Genomic DNA, 15,997 nt, shown 5'->3' on the forward strand with positions numbered 1-15,997 from the left:
TAAATGTTAAAAGATTACAGTTAAGCTCAAGATCCAATCAGAACAAATCAGTTCTTGATCAAGATGAAGAATTGTAAAAAGAGCAAAGGAAAGAAAACAAGACGCAAGAGCTTATCCTGGTTCACGCACCTTAGTGCAATGGGATGCCACGTCCAGATCGAAGATGGCTTAGTTTTTATTACAGATTAAATATCTAAGTTAAAATCAAACAACACACATGCAGTTCCAATAAAAACACATCCAATACACTGTTAAAAATTTATCACAAAAAACAAGAAAAAAATAGGGAGGAGTACACCTTGTTTTGGGATCTGTACAACCTATCACCAATATTTGATTATCAGCAATCCTTAGCTCCAAATGAATATTATCCAACAAGAACTTATATGCCAAAGGAATATGTAAAAAAAAACCCTAATTTTAACACCAATAATCAATGAGAATCTCGGAATTTTCTTTACTGCTATTCTATGAAGCACCGACTCCGACACGGCGTTTTCGATACGTTCCTAATACGTTCTCATTACGACTGTTAATTCGTCGATACGATACAATACGTTTTTTATACGCGTATCCGATACGTTGGAAAAAAAATTCGGAGTATCGGTGCTTCATAGCTGCTTTTCACCAAAAATTATAATTGGAAGCTCTTCGTAAGAAACTGACAGCCTATTATCCTAAGTTTGCATAGTCTAATTTTTACTTTAACATATCCTATAACAGAAATGCATTTAACAAATTTATCATTACTTTTAATAAAATTACACAATTGCCCAAAAAAAGGTCCCATTTGATTAAAAGTGTTAATATAGCTTCACCTAAAAGCTTAAGCTTTTGGGCTGAAATGATTCTTTATATGGTATCAGAGCCTCGGTGTCACAGGTTTGATCCTCATTGTCCTCCATTTACTAAAAATTAATTATGTCTTGTAGAGTTTCTTAGCATAAGTAAGTTGTAGCCTGATGCATTGTTTACCCTTTGAGCCCAATGGACTCTCGTGTGAAGAGGCGTGTTAGATATATATAAAATCATTAATATAGCCTCAACCAAAAGCTTAAGCTTTTGGGTTGACATGGTTTTTTATGAAATGAGAGATGAAAATATATAGATGTTGTACCTAATATGCAAATATAGATGTTGTGTTGGCCATATAATACATGAACGCTGAATATTTAGCAAGCAAAGCTTGCTTAATAGTTGTTTAAGATAGGTCCCATATGTGCTAAATGTACCTAGTCTGTGATATAAAGCAGAGTTTGCTAGAAGGTTGGTATGTAGAATGGTTGCAAACTCTTAAAAAATAGCTCAGTGACTCATTTCACACAGACCACAAAGTAGTTCACAAAAATAGGATTTTATTCTAATTTAATTCTAATTGGCTCATGTTAATAAACGTGAATTCGTTGAAACCAGCATACAACATCTTTAGTAGGTTCAAATCACATGTCGCATTATGGTTGTTTGCTCAGGTTAAAAAAAAAAGATGAGGGTAAAAAAGTGTGATAGAAAGGTTTTTTATTTTTATTCATTGTTGTCTAATGAAGGATGAGTAACATTAGTTACATGAATACCACAAAAGTTAACAAAATTGGCTGAATGTTAAAAAAATGAAGACAACTAAATCATATTATGTCCAATATATTCATGATCCATTTGATGCTGGTACAACTTCCACCATTTTGATGCTGCAAGACTCTTGGTGAATCAGAAGGAAATATGTTCATGATCCAACAAGTAATCATCAAATCCCTTTTCTCCATCCATTAATATATTGAAATCCTGCATCATAAACAGTCTTACATAAAATGTTGTGAATAAGACAAAACTTAAGTGTTTTCATTTTAGACCAAAACGATGGAATTAAACAAAGAAAGATGGAGCAGATTTGAATCAGGTTAGACAATACCGATGGAATTAGAAAACCATTTAAAGAAAGATAAAATGGGAAGTGTTAATTTCTTAAAAATTAAACAAATACAAGAATATTTGATCATGCCTGTTTAACCAATATCACTCACTATGTCATGTAAAGTACCAAAAATATCCTCCTCGGTGAGTTCTTCTTGGGGCTGCAAAATGTAGGCATCATTTGACTTCATTCCTGCATCTAAATAGGATTTATCAACTTTTGTGGATTGGGTGATTGATGGAGCAGCCTCACTCAGTTGGCCAACCAAGGATGCATCAATTCTCTTTTTGCTTGAATCCTTTAAGATATTGTCAAGTAAGCCTTCTTTGCATTGCAGCTCCCCTCTAGCATCCTCCAAAGGAATACCAATAGCACTTGTGGAAGAAAAATCAACTGGATTGTTCCCTATATGAGAATTAGAGGAGGAAAACTTCAAGCTATTCAGAGGCAGTTGATCTTCATATAAAACCTCATCCAAAAGTGAAGAATTGCCAGGAAAGTTAGAGGAAACCACATATCCATTTGACCCATCAATTGAACTAAACTGCTCAAAACTAGTTATATAGTTGCTCTGCTGAAATTGGTTAAACTCGATTGAGTTTGGAATTCCCTGTGATAAACTTGAGCTTTGATTTGCAGAAAACATGCACGGCTGGATGTTTCCAAGTGTTTCTATGGAGTTGTTTATATTTTGTGTCTCAATAGATTGGACCGGTGCAGAGGGATCGATTCTTCTTGATCCAAATGAGGTGTCAAAATTTCCATATCTATCTATTGAATTCATTTGCACGTAAGAATCACTACAACGCGACGCAGCAACCATGCTAGCTTGTTGAGTTGTCTTCTTGAGGCAGCCAAGTTTGTATTTCTGCAATACAAAATAAGAGTGAGCTTATGCACTGTTATCGCAATACAAGTTATGGATTAAAGTTATGCATTTTTATGGATATCGATATTTCCTAATTAACTTTGTTCAAAATTTTAATAAACCATTAGTTTTAAACCATCATTTGCTTAAAGTTAAAAAGTATATTACCCCTTCAACTTTGATCATTGTGCCAAAATTGAAACCGAAGGGGTCTATATGCCAAAAAGTAGATATCATTTGTATTTTTTTTAGTAAACAAGATCATTTGTATTTTAAGCATAAACAGTCCAAAAATTTATGATAAATAAGGAATTTAAAATTCATACCTGTAGATGGCTTGCTACATTTTCTCTTGTAAGACCTTCAACATTCATCAAGTGAAGTATTTTCTTAGGAACTGCCTCTACAATAACAGTTGAAGAAAGATCATATTAGAAATGTCAATATCCATGTTGAGGTATCAAGTTCACATTATAAGTTCAATTTTCACATGTCAAACAGAAAAGGAAAATTAAATTTCATTATCATGTAAACTCACTATCAATGCCCAGTGAATTGACTGCAGCAAGAAATTTTGTTTGCAAGTCATCATTCCATTTTAAACGAGGCTTCTTTTGATTTGAAGGTTCCTCATTCTCTTTTGCATTCATTTCACCATTTTCTTCTTCCACACACGGTTCCTTCTTTTCTTACCATGCATTTGATTATGGTCAGCATTACTTTCTAATGTGATACTTTGACTACCTTCCCCCGCTATATTGCATGCTTTCTCCTCATTGAAGTGCGTATTTTGACCTTTGCAATCAATCTTTCTTCGCGCTACATGTTGCCATATATTCTGCAGTACTTGGATTCGAGGAGGTTTAATTATATAGTCACATGCGCCAAGTATAACACTTTTCTTCACGACCTCTATATCACTCAATTCTGACAACACTAGATCACCAAAAAAAATAAACAATGAAATAATAAATATCAGTAATCTCATAATAAGGAGAAGTAAATAACTTGTTGAATACATGCTAAGACAAGAGTATTTGAGCTTACTTATGACAGGTATGTCCATTTCATGTCCCACTATCTCTAGTAGCTTAAGTCCATCCATGTGTGGCATATTTACGTCGGTAATAACGAGGTCAAACATATTTCTATTTGTCCTCAACATATCTAATGCCTCAATTGACTGAATAGTTGTAGTAACTGCAACAAATATAAATCAGATGTTAGATTTATTCAGCATCGTAAAAGTTAAAGACCTCATGCAATATCAAAGTATATTGATTCTCCCAATAAGAAATTTATAGTTCTCACAGTAATGGGTTGTAAAGAACTTCTTATTACTCATACTTGAATTCCCAACAATATTTGGCAACACAAGAAAATAACTTTTTAAAATATTCTAATTTCAAAAGAAGTTTCAACTTTAAAAGATTTAAGAAAACGCTCGTCTTGCAAAGAAAGAAATTCTGAGTTGAAAATTTAGAAAATTGTCAAGTGATGTATATATAAGCGACAGGACACAATATCTGCCAATAGATTTAAAACTTTAGAGTGGCAACGAACTATATGTTCAGTTTATCACTACGCAAAATAAAGCATGACCCCACAAGCAAAAATCAATGCAGTTGATGAGCAAAAAATCAATGCAGACTCGAATTAAGAGAATAGGAAGAGAGAGGTGACAAACCCTGATACTGGCATTTGCGAAGCATGTTCCCTAACACTTCGAGACAAAGTTGATCATCGTCAACAAGCAAAACACGCATACCCACTGGAAAATGGTCTCCAGCCCCATCTTCATCTATCAAATAATTCTCCAGAGTCATCTTGAACCAGAATAAACACCTATATGAGAAACCAAGCAATGGTCAGATATCACAAATCACAGAGCAAAAAGCCCAAACTTTGACAACATAAACCTTATTTTTAATTTACCAAAAACAAAAAACCTCGTTTTTAGGGCCTCTTTCACCTAACATACAAACAATACATGACAAAAAATAAAAGGAGAAAGAGAACACAGGAAAATACTTGGAAAGTGATGGTAACTATTAGAGAGGAGAACAATAGATACCTATATGCAAAACCAAGCAAAGATTAGATATCACAAATCACACAGAAAATGCTCCAAACAAAAACAATTAAAAGAAACCTTGTTTTCAGGGCTGTCTTTAACCAAACAAAGAAACAATGCAACATGAGAATTAAAAGAAAAGAAAGAAAGAAACAGAAGAAAAGACTTGGACAGTGATGGTAACTAGTAGATAAGAGAACAACAGACACCTGTATGCATAACCAATCAATGATCAAATATCACAAAATCACAAAGAAAATGCACCAAACAAAAAGAATTAAAAGAAACCTTGTTTTCATGGCTCTTTAACCAAACAAAGAAACAATGCATTATATAATTTATTAAAAGTAAGTATATTTTAATATGCAAATTTTGAATATAAGCTAACTTCTAAAAATATTCTTTTATCCGCGAATGGTCATTGGTACAAAAGAAAAAAATCGGTATTGTGTTTTTACTGAGTTGGTTTCAACCTAATCAACGTGGCGGAGGTAGAAATTTTAATGACGAGGCGAAAAAAATATATTATATTATAAATAAAAATACTTGAAATATAATACAAATATAATACAAAGCAAATCTTTGAACAAATCAGACTCCATTTAGCATACATAATCAAAATCAAATGCACGGTTAACAAATTAAACTCACTGCGGATGAACAAAACAAAATGCAATCACTTTACCATTCAGAAAACTAAAGTAATCCACTGACAAATAACAAGTAGCATGAATATGAGCAAAGTGTTCTAGCAAGCTACAATGAAGTCCAAAACTGAAAATATAAAAAAAAAAGAGTAATGAAAGCATTAACGAGAATTAATGGAAAACAAAATTTTAATATTCATGGTTGTCTTTAAAAAAAGAATTAACGAGAATTAAAATAAAAAAAGAAGAAGAAAGAAACAGAAGAAAATACTTGGACAATAATGGTAACTATTAGAAAATAGTGAAGGGTTTAATTCAATTCAATTCAATTCAAACCAATAATGGAAAACACAATTCATACAGTGAAACTCTCTTCCTCTTTGTCAGCTGCCAAAGGCTTTGCTCTGTCTTATTTTTTATTTCTCTTATCTTTTTTGTTTGTTTAAGTACATTATGTCGTTAACTTTTGATTCCAATGCGAAAGATATCACAAGACACAAGGAAAATGCTCAGAACATTGACAACAGAAATCAAATCTTGTTTTCAATTTACAAAACAAAAAAATAAATAAAAGAAACCTTGTTTTCAATTTACAAAACAAACAAGAAATAAAAGAAACCTTGTTTTCAATTTACAAAACAAAAAGAATTAAAAGAAACCTTGTTTTCAATTTACAAAACAAACAAGAATTCAGAGAAGAAAAAGCGAAAATAAAGACAAGGCATGGAGAGGGAGGGAAGACCTGAGAGAGGGAGAAGATGAAATTTAAAGAAGAAGAATTCACTCAAAAGTCTCTTACTCTTTCTCTGCTCCCAACAGACAAGAAAATCGTTAACCTTGTTTCCTTATTCAAACTCTCAATAGAAAACAATGGAGTCGCCACCAAAGTTTATTTAGGAAAACATTGAAAAAACCTTTTTTAAAGGCAACTGGTCTTTGAAAACAAAAGAAATGGATTCGGGAGTCGAGTACGAGTAGGGAAGGTATTAGCACCCTACACCGTCTGTTAAAACGGTTACCTTATATTAATTGTGCAAATTATTGATAATATTTTAAATATTTATTTCACCCTAAATAAATAAAATTGATCGTTGGAAAAGAAAACTAATTTTGAAATTTTATTTTTGTACTTGACGGGAAGAGTCCCGCTCCGACGTATCCCTCGGTGCAATAGGGAACTCAAAGCTACGTCGTTCTGTAGAAAATATTTGTGTGTTGATTGATTTTAATTTTGAAAGTAGTTTTAAAGAAAATAATTTGAAAGTTTTGGATTTGATGGTTTCGGAATATCAAACTGTCGCAGTTAAAATAATCTGAAATGATAATTGCAGGATTAACAAGTTGTCTCAACTCAGCTAATCCTTTCTTTTAAAGAATAATAATATTCATATTAATCTTTTTTGTTATCGTAAATTTTGTGTTAAATTTGATTTTATTTTGAATCACCAAACCGTCACGGTCAAAATAAATATGTGGAGTTAACAAGTCGTCACGGCTCAGCTGACTCCCATTTCAGTTGATATCAAATTAATTTTTGGCTAAATTATAATTTAACACCCCATACTTAGACCCCTCTCCAGAAAACCACCTTATACTTTTAATTGAAACAATAAACCCCCTTAAACTATGTCATTAATGCAATTAAGCATATCTGTTAAGAAAACATCTAATTCTGTTAACTCTCACGTGATCAAAAAATATTCCACCAAGTCCTTCTCTTCCTTTCCAAAAAACAAAAATTGTTCATGTTTCGATATCTTCATCACCGTATCATTCCTTTTAGGGTTTTCTCAGCATCTAATTTTTCCTATAAAAGAAATTATTATTCTTCATTCTCTTCTTCCTTTTCTGTATTGACTCCCAATGGTTCATGTTGGAGTGTGCCGCAATTAGCTAGGGAAATATTCAACCCACCTCAATTTTCTGCCATCGTAACATTCCCTATCTTTCTCAATCAGGCAGTTATTTTCGATTGAAATTAAATAACTTTAAATTGCATTTAGAGATCCTATCTTCCATGAAAAACAATTGAGACTTAAGATATCTATAGCTGTATTGGATTTGCATTTATTCTTGTATACTATTGTCTACTGTGACAGACTAATGTAATAATGATTAATGTATTTGATAAGTTTTATTATATTAAAATAATCTTCAAAAAGAAAAGACTCTGATACAAATTAACAATTTGAAAAGCTTTAAGCATGGTTGATAATTGTTAGGAACATGCAAATGCATGGGACAAAATGAAATGAAAAATGCTGGTGGAGTTCATTAATAAAAATATGGATTTGACAGTGCTAAATTCAGATTTGATAGATTTTTAGTTCTTTTATTCAAAATGGAAGCCAGGAATTAACCACCACAATAAACTATTAGTACATTTTTTTTATCAAACAAGAAAAACATATTTTGTTGTTAGGCCACTAGGAAAACCTCTCATGAGAGACCAAGCTCAAGAAGACTCCAAAGGAACGTCAAAATGTATAGGAAGTCACGAAAGGCGATCAAGAAGATATTGCATGCTGATAATGGTGATGGAGGCAAAACAAAGAAATTTTAATTTAAACATGCCAAAAAATTTAACAGAAAACAGAAGACTAGTAGTTTTAAAAAACGCCCAAGATCCACTATTCTAGAGCAAGAAGAAGAAAAAAAAAACAATTTATAGGAATGATATTTGACCAGAAAAGATGTAAAGAACTACAAACCAAAAAGCAACCCAGAAACAAGAAGATTAGGGAACACAACTATATACATATATATATTTTTTTGTGGGAGAAATTAATTATCGTCACTTAAAAATCGATATAACCAACCCAATGAAAAAAGCATCTGTTGGAAAATGGGATTTTAGATGCTTTAGCGAACGATAGAAAGAATGATAAGGTGATCAAGAAATAGAACATTGATTTTTAGAAATGAAGATTGGACGATTTTCGATCATCACGTGAGATAGTTAACAGAGTTGGATGTTTCTTTTAACCGATATGCTTAATTGCTTTAATGATATAGTTTGAGGGGGTTAATTATTTCAATTAAAAGTAGGGGGTGATTTTCTGAATAGGGGTACAAGGTAGTAAATTGTAATTTAGCCTTAATTTTTTATTCTGTTTTAAATTAACCCAAAATCAATAATTTTAAATAAAACTTTGATTTTTTGTTTGTTTGTTTATTATTACTAAATAGTCTAAAATCATCGGACTGTCACAGTCGAAATGATTCTAAAGAATAAAGGAATTAACAAGATGTCACAACTCAGCTAATCATTTTAACATATATTTCATGTTACTTTATGATAACCTTAAATGAATTTTTGAATCACCAAGTCGTCTCGGCCAAAATGATTCAAAACCAAATCTATGGGATTAACAAACCGTCACGGTTAAATTACCCATGTTTACGTTAGCAAAATATTTTTGAACTTCCTTTTCACAGAGGTCAATATATGTGAAATAGATAAACCAATAATATTTTTGAACTTCCTTTTCACAGAGGTCAATATATTAACTAAAGGAAGAATTTCAAACATAATTGAAATACTGGGTTTTTTATTTTAATCATCGTTAATGGAGAAGATTTCAAAATTTAAATCAATACATTTAAGGGAAGAAACGTTCAACATTAAACACCGATTAAAAATAATAAAGAAATGGCAATCGACATTAAATGAGAAGATGATTATTGAGATCAATAAAGCTAATAATAATCTAAACAAAAGATGGAAATAAAATCAGTAACGAAAATCAATCTTTTAGAAGGAAACACATGAAAGATGTAAACATTAAATGACAAAAACTAAGTGATGACAACTCAAAAAAAGATTTTAATCATTTAGCATTAAATGCCAGAAACCTAGGTTTTCGATATCAGACCTTTATTTAGATAGCAAGAAATACTATATGTTAAAAACTTATTTGGAACAAGTCATAAGTAGAAACTCTTTACAGATTCATTTAAAAAAAAAAAACACACACCTGTTAGAACGAAGGAAAGGAATGAAATATTAATGGGAGGTGTGATGAAAAATTTATGACGACGGGTTGAGTTTGAACCATCTTTGTTTGAGGGAAGGTTTAAGTTATAATACTCTTTATACATATCAAGAACCAACCACAGTCAATATCGCTTTTTTATTTTTATTTGTGTTTTATATTTATTTGAGCAGATATTATAGACGAAAAGGGATCACTAGAAAAGGTACAAAAAATATCATTGGTGCTTTATCATATGAGTATAGAGAAACTAACCTCTGATTACAAACGAGATGGACTATGTTTCACTATTTCTTTGCTTTTCTTTTCTTTTTTTTTCCCTTTTTTGTTTGCACTGTCTTTAACATGCTGTCAATACTGTTACCCTTTTTATAATATGCGAGGGAACCAAGATTTTGGGTGGGTCGTTCTTGGACATTGTTCGGTAAGATACAGATTTAAATTAATGTATTCTTGTTTTTTAAAGTTGTTTATATTAATGTATTTTTTTTTCATATTTAGTTTTCCTAATTAAAATGAAAAAGTAATTTCCCTTGTTGACATTGTTTGTATTAATATACTTAGTTTCCAAATTTATATTAATGTGTTTAATTTGCTTAATTTGTTTATATTGGTTAATAAAGTTTCCAAATTTATATTAATGTACTTAATTGCCCCATTCATCAATTTGCACTCAAGAGAGCCAAAAGGTCTTTGCTGGTCTTCTAGGAAGGAGATTTTTTTTTTTTTTTATAACATACGAAGGAGATTTAATTTTACAATCAATCTGTTGATATTGTTTATAATAATCTACTTTCCAGATTTATATTCTCAGATTTATATTATAAAATTTTGCCAATCTAGTTTCCTAAAAAGGCCTTGTTTATATCAATAATCATATAAATATTTTTGAATTTTGTAAGATTTCAAAACATGATTCTGATTTATAAAGTGATATTTTAAAATTATTGTATATTTTTTTTTGTAGAAAAAATTATTGTACATTTATTATTAGGGATTAGTGTTTGTTTTTTTTTTTGGTGAATTGTATTTGTCCTTTTAAAATAATAGAATTGTGCTATTTTACTCAAAACTACTATTTTATAGTGAAAGAAACAGAAATCGTAGAGAAATAAAATTATAGATTTATTTAATTTAAATATTTAATAAAAAGTAATAATTCAAATTAACATGGCTGCTTTTTAAAAGGATAAATATTTTTTTCTTATTATTAATAATAAAAAATTTACTATTGACTTTTTTTTTCTCTTTTTGACCGAAAAATCAATCCTTTTTTGGTGTGTGTAGATACCGAAAGAAGAAGAAAGATTAATAATGAATAATAAAAATATTTCTTTTATGATTCTTTTATAATATATTCTCAACATGTCGCTAGTTTGTTGCTTGGGACATTGAGTATGTATAATGATGGATTTTATTTTGGGTAGAAACTTACGATGGCTCTCTGCATACGTAAAATTAAAATGGACAAAATGGACACTATAATGAAGGAAATAAAACAACGACATTTGACCTCACATTTGGGAGTCAATCAACTTAATGAAATATAAAAGTACAAAGAACATACTCCCCTAAAAGGTTACATCAAATTTAAAATTTAAAATAATAATAATAATAATAATAATTTGTCACTCTTGAAACCATTCCAGCCATATAAAGGATGTTTGGCATTGATTCTGAAGACAGTATAAGAAACTGATAAACAACTACTATGAAAGCCTATACCACCTTTTATTAAATCTTCATTCATATGTGACAGTAGCAATATCCTTATTGGAAACCATTTCAACCTTAGGAGACCAGAATACCTCTTTGAACCAGCTGAAGAAGAAGGGAAGAAAGCCTCTTCTTTGCAGAAACATAAGTTCCTTTCTCAAGTGATGGTCTTTGCATTTTGGACCTGGCCTTTGCTGAACTTGTAGGTGCCATGTACCTTGGAAGGGCAGGTGAGCTTGCAAGGCTCTCATCATTTCTCACTGAAGATCCTGCAATGCTAATGTCTGCGAAAACGTTCTGACTGAACACTTAACATGCTTCTCTAGTCATCGTCGCCACCCCAAGCACTACCTTTTGAGCTTGATGGCCTAGCCTTTCCAGTAGTAGATGACAAAGATGGGGCCTTTGAAGCTGGTGTTGAAGGGGAATTGTGGGTGGAAGGTCTTTTTCCTTTTTGGCCAAGAGAGGAAGCTTTGTTATCATGATTATGGTAATGGAGAGAATGCAATTTGATGATTTCCCCAACAGACATGGTATGGCTTGCAACACTCTTTATAGATGCATGATCATTGTGATCCATACTGCTTCGGCTCTCCCATGGCGGCACAACCATCCATCTCTCTAACCAATTCCAGCCCCATTGGGGATTTTTGGATCCATAAATGTTGGATTTACTGATTTTGAAGAGTTCTTCCATGTTTGCAGTTAGATGATTAGTTATACATAAAATAAATCACTTATATTCAATATAATACAAGTGCATCAATGCATTTTCATCTCTTTCACATATTTCATTTAAAAAGAACAATTCAATAATGCCTTGATGAGATATATATATATGTATATATATATATATATATACGGGGAAAGATCCGTTTACAAACTTTTTTTTACAAATTACATTAAATATGACCGGTCATACACTCTTGATTGAAGTATAACCGGTCATACTTAGTGTAATTTGTAAGAATTTGTTAACAAAACAAGTCCTGGTTGGTGATAGTTTCATGTTTGACCTGATACCATATTAACTGTTGTCAGTTGTCACTTGTCACCAAGTATCTATCTTGCCTATGTAACAACCTTGAATCCAATGACTATTTTATAAGATCAGCAAGCATTGGCCAGCCCTGACTAGTAACATTCATATGTAAATCAGTCTAATTAATGGGATTTCATTTATCTTGAATTGTGTATAGTGCCATCAGAAATACATTAATATTTAATCCCCAGAGTAATATTACGGAACTATACCATACTAATATCTATTTCCCTAGGCATATCTGTAAAATGACTTGAAAAAAGTCATTCTCCCAATTCATGTTTTTATCTTCACTTATGAATTTCTTTCAAACCTTATCTTAGCTAATTTCACTATATTTGTCTTCTAGAATTTTTCATACACCATTGTTAACTATCTTTAGCTATTTTGTGAATAATTAGTTAATTACAAATGTAAATAAAGAAATTTGTCTGCTAATATATTAATTCCAAGCCACCATAATTAACATTTGCTCAATTTTACTTCTAATACTCTCTTTTTTTTGGAGGGGAGGGTGTTAAGAAAATGAACCACAACTGATGTAGAAATATCAAAATGGATTTATTTTTGCACAGGCTTTTAGTAAGAGACTTAAATTGATTGAATCCAGAATTAATTAATCTCTATTCGATTAAAATCCAAAATAAAAATAAAATAAAACCATAAATGAGGTAGTCTCTTGCTACTTGATGTAAGAATGAATAGGCCAAAGCTCTCTATCTTCTCAAAGCAGCTTCTTGCCTCTGCAACGATTTTACTTCAATTTGCTCCTTGGAGTGCAAGCTATCATCCCATTCTTCTCCAACCTGCGGTAAGAGTATGTGCCACTTCAATACAAATTTTAGAAGCAGTACTCATAATATTTCAAGTTTTTGTTTTAAGAAGTAAAATCACCCATTCCCTATAACACACATTCTTTTCAAAACCTGCATTGTAAACAAGGAAAATATACACGAGTGCTTACCGCAGCTCGCAAAAGTTCTTTTTCATGTTTCTCCTGCAGTTGCTCTGAAGAGCCTGGTTATCCTCAGACATTCTAATTCTCCTCTCACGAATCTGAGACTACAATCTTACTAGAGTTTGCATGCATTGTAAGGTACTAGTTGTTTGTCGTTTGACAGATTGGCCTTGTATTAATGTTTTCAACCTCACCAAACCTTTTAAGGCTTGTAAATTCGTAATGCCCTTCTTGCCTGAAAGCTCAAGAACAAGAATAATTATATATGCTTACAGGGAACTGAATGCTGTTGGGAATCAGTGAGAGTAGTGATATTGGTTAGAAATGAACTAAGTGGGGACTATATATATAAGTAAAAGTATCCATTGAGCTCTTGTAGAGATAGAATTAGTTTGGTATCCCTCAAGCCCTCATGGGGGTGTAGTATCTTACTGCGTAGGTGTTCAAAGTAGCAGTGAAATGGACCAAAGCACAAGGAGAGTCACTATTGGTGGTTATTCTAGGTAGGGCTGAGAGTAACAGCTCATGAAAGTAATGGATGCAAGAGGCCTCTTCAATGGAGAAGAGGGGTTTATATAAGTGAGAAATATTCACTAATGATAAGAGAAAAGAGCCATAACTCTCATAACCGTTTTCCCAATACCTCAATGCTACGACTGATGACGCTGGAGTGAGGGTAAGATCCATATGTTCACTATGGGGAGGCAACGGGTCTTTGCAGACCGGCTTATATGTATTGAGCTATGTAGGCCATTCTAGAACACCCATAAACCTAACACCTCAGGGTTTTTTAGGTTGAGATCTAATGTGAGTCAACTTATTGTGATGGCTTTGTTGCTTAGCCCGATGGTATTTCTCCCCTACCATGGGCTTCCTGGTTTTCCTAAATCCTAACAAATGCAACATTGGTATAGATACAAATTTTGTTCATAAAGAAATGATTATGGTGTGCATTACATACTATATATAATACATTAAGGAACCAAAATTCCTGTAGATAACCATGAAATAAATTCATTGGAAGAAAATCAAAATGAGAGTCCTTGAAATCAATGAAATGAATAGAACAAATTTAAAATTTCTCCAAATCAATGCAGCATTCTTATAACTATCGCTTAGACCCAATTACAACAACTACATTAATTTTATTTAACAAAAACCAGGAAAAAAAAGGATGCAAATGTATATAATTGCTTTCATTTTCACTCTCTGTCTTTCTCTCTCTCTCTTTTTTCTTCTTCTGTCTTTCCCCATGAAAAGAAAGGAAATTCATACTGCAAATCTGTGCACAGCCAGATTCAACTAACGTAGGATGAACAAATTTTTTTCCGAAAAAGAGGGGTAATTTCTTTCTTTTTTTGAAATTTAGTAGTTTGGGTAAGCGGGTGAGCCTCGAGCAATGACAAAGCTACTCGTTAGTGACAAAAAGGTCACCGGTTCAAATTTAAGAAACAGCCTCATTTAAAAAATGCGAGAGTGAGACTAATTTCCTTCATCCCTACCCTCACAAATAACGGTTTCATATGGGTAATGGTTTTAAAGTTTGTATATCATTACCCAAAATAAATGATGGCAAGAAGTTCTAACCAAATATCCACGGAATGCTGTCTGAATCTTGATAGATGCTATTTCTTCCTTCGTCTTTCCAGTGTAATGAGGCATACAGTGAGACGAACAACCTCTGCAGTAGCCTGGGAAGCAGCAACAGCAGAGCAAAAAGCATGTTTGTTCTGTTCATTATGTGCTTCAGTTAATTTAACATCTTCTATCAGTGGAAGAGGGGGAGCAACAAGAACTGGTGCTTCTTCAGATGCCACCCTGTGACACCCATTACCTTTTGTCTTTGACTTGTGGTTTTTCTGCTTTTTCTTTTAAACAACAAAAATTAATGGATAGAATTAGAAATTGCTCAGATTTCAAAATCAATAATGTAAAAAATATTTTCTTCTTTCCCATAATGTAGTACATAATATTTAAACCTTATCTTTTCTGGAATCTGAATTAAAAACTTTCTTCACTGAAGAAAATCAACTCCTTTTCCTCCCCATTTGCTAGTCCTGTTACTTTTAGGGAAAAGAACAAACAAATTAGATCTTAATATCGAGCCAGACATTGTCCAAAAATGGGAATATAAGAAGAGATAAGATGAACAATCTTATGTTGATAAAATTCAACTAGGTTAACTAGAAACTGAAACTAAATAGCAAAAACACCACCCCAACAAAGTAAAATATATGCTTTCAGAAAATTTGGTATTTGTAGTGAACAAATAGATAAGAACCCATGTCAAAATCTCAAATCTTCAGAAAAGAAAGACAGTATTTTGATTGAAAATTACAAAAACCAAAAATGCCAATTTAGTAATGCTATAGGAAAATGGAGAAGAACCCATATAGTATAATACAAAAACCATTAAACCCATGTCAATTTTTCCAATTTTGAAAGAGATAAATTACAAATGAAGAATGCAAATGTAGTATTCAATGAACAAATGGAGAAGAACCAGATAGTATAATCCCAAAAAGTAAAAAAAAAATATTAAACCCAATACCAAAGTTCCAACTTAGAAGGGCTGGATTAACTAAAACTACAAAAACCACAAAAAAAAGTAGCAGAATGGACAAATGCAGTGAAAACATTCCAATACCTTTGCATGAGAATCCCAGATCTATGGAAATGAAAGGTACACAAGTTGAGGCCCACTAAGTGTCCCCCAAAGAGAATAAGAGTGAGGGACCGACCCGATCTTGCTTTCGGGAAATGAAAACTATCTCAAATCAACATGGTA

General features: G+C 32.0%; 2 pseudogenes; both read right to left on the bottom strand.

Annotated features, from left to right (window-relative positions):
• Positions 1–2,000: 2,000 nt before the first annotated feature.
• LOC133285707 (two-component response regulator ORR23-like) lies at positions 2,001–4,603 on the bottom strand (annotated as a pseudogene).
• Positions 4,604–5,498: 895 nt separating this feature from the next.
• LOC133285709 (protein IQ-DOMAIN 3-like) lies at positions 5,499–15,257 on the bottom strand (annotated as a pseudogene).
• Positions 15,258–15,997: the final 740 nt, after the last annotated feature.

Source organism: Gastrolobium bilobum, unplaced genomic scaffold (genome assembly GCF_033153095.1).
Source record: "Gastrolobium bilobum isolate Gb01-03AN ecotype WA unplaced genomic scaffold, APGP_CSIRO_Gbil_v1 utg98113, whole genome shotgun sequence".
Classification (NCBI taxonomy): domain Eukaryota; kingdom Viridiplantae; phylum Streptophyta; class Magnoliopsida; order Fabales; family Fabaceae; genus Gastrolobium; species Gastrolobium bilobum.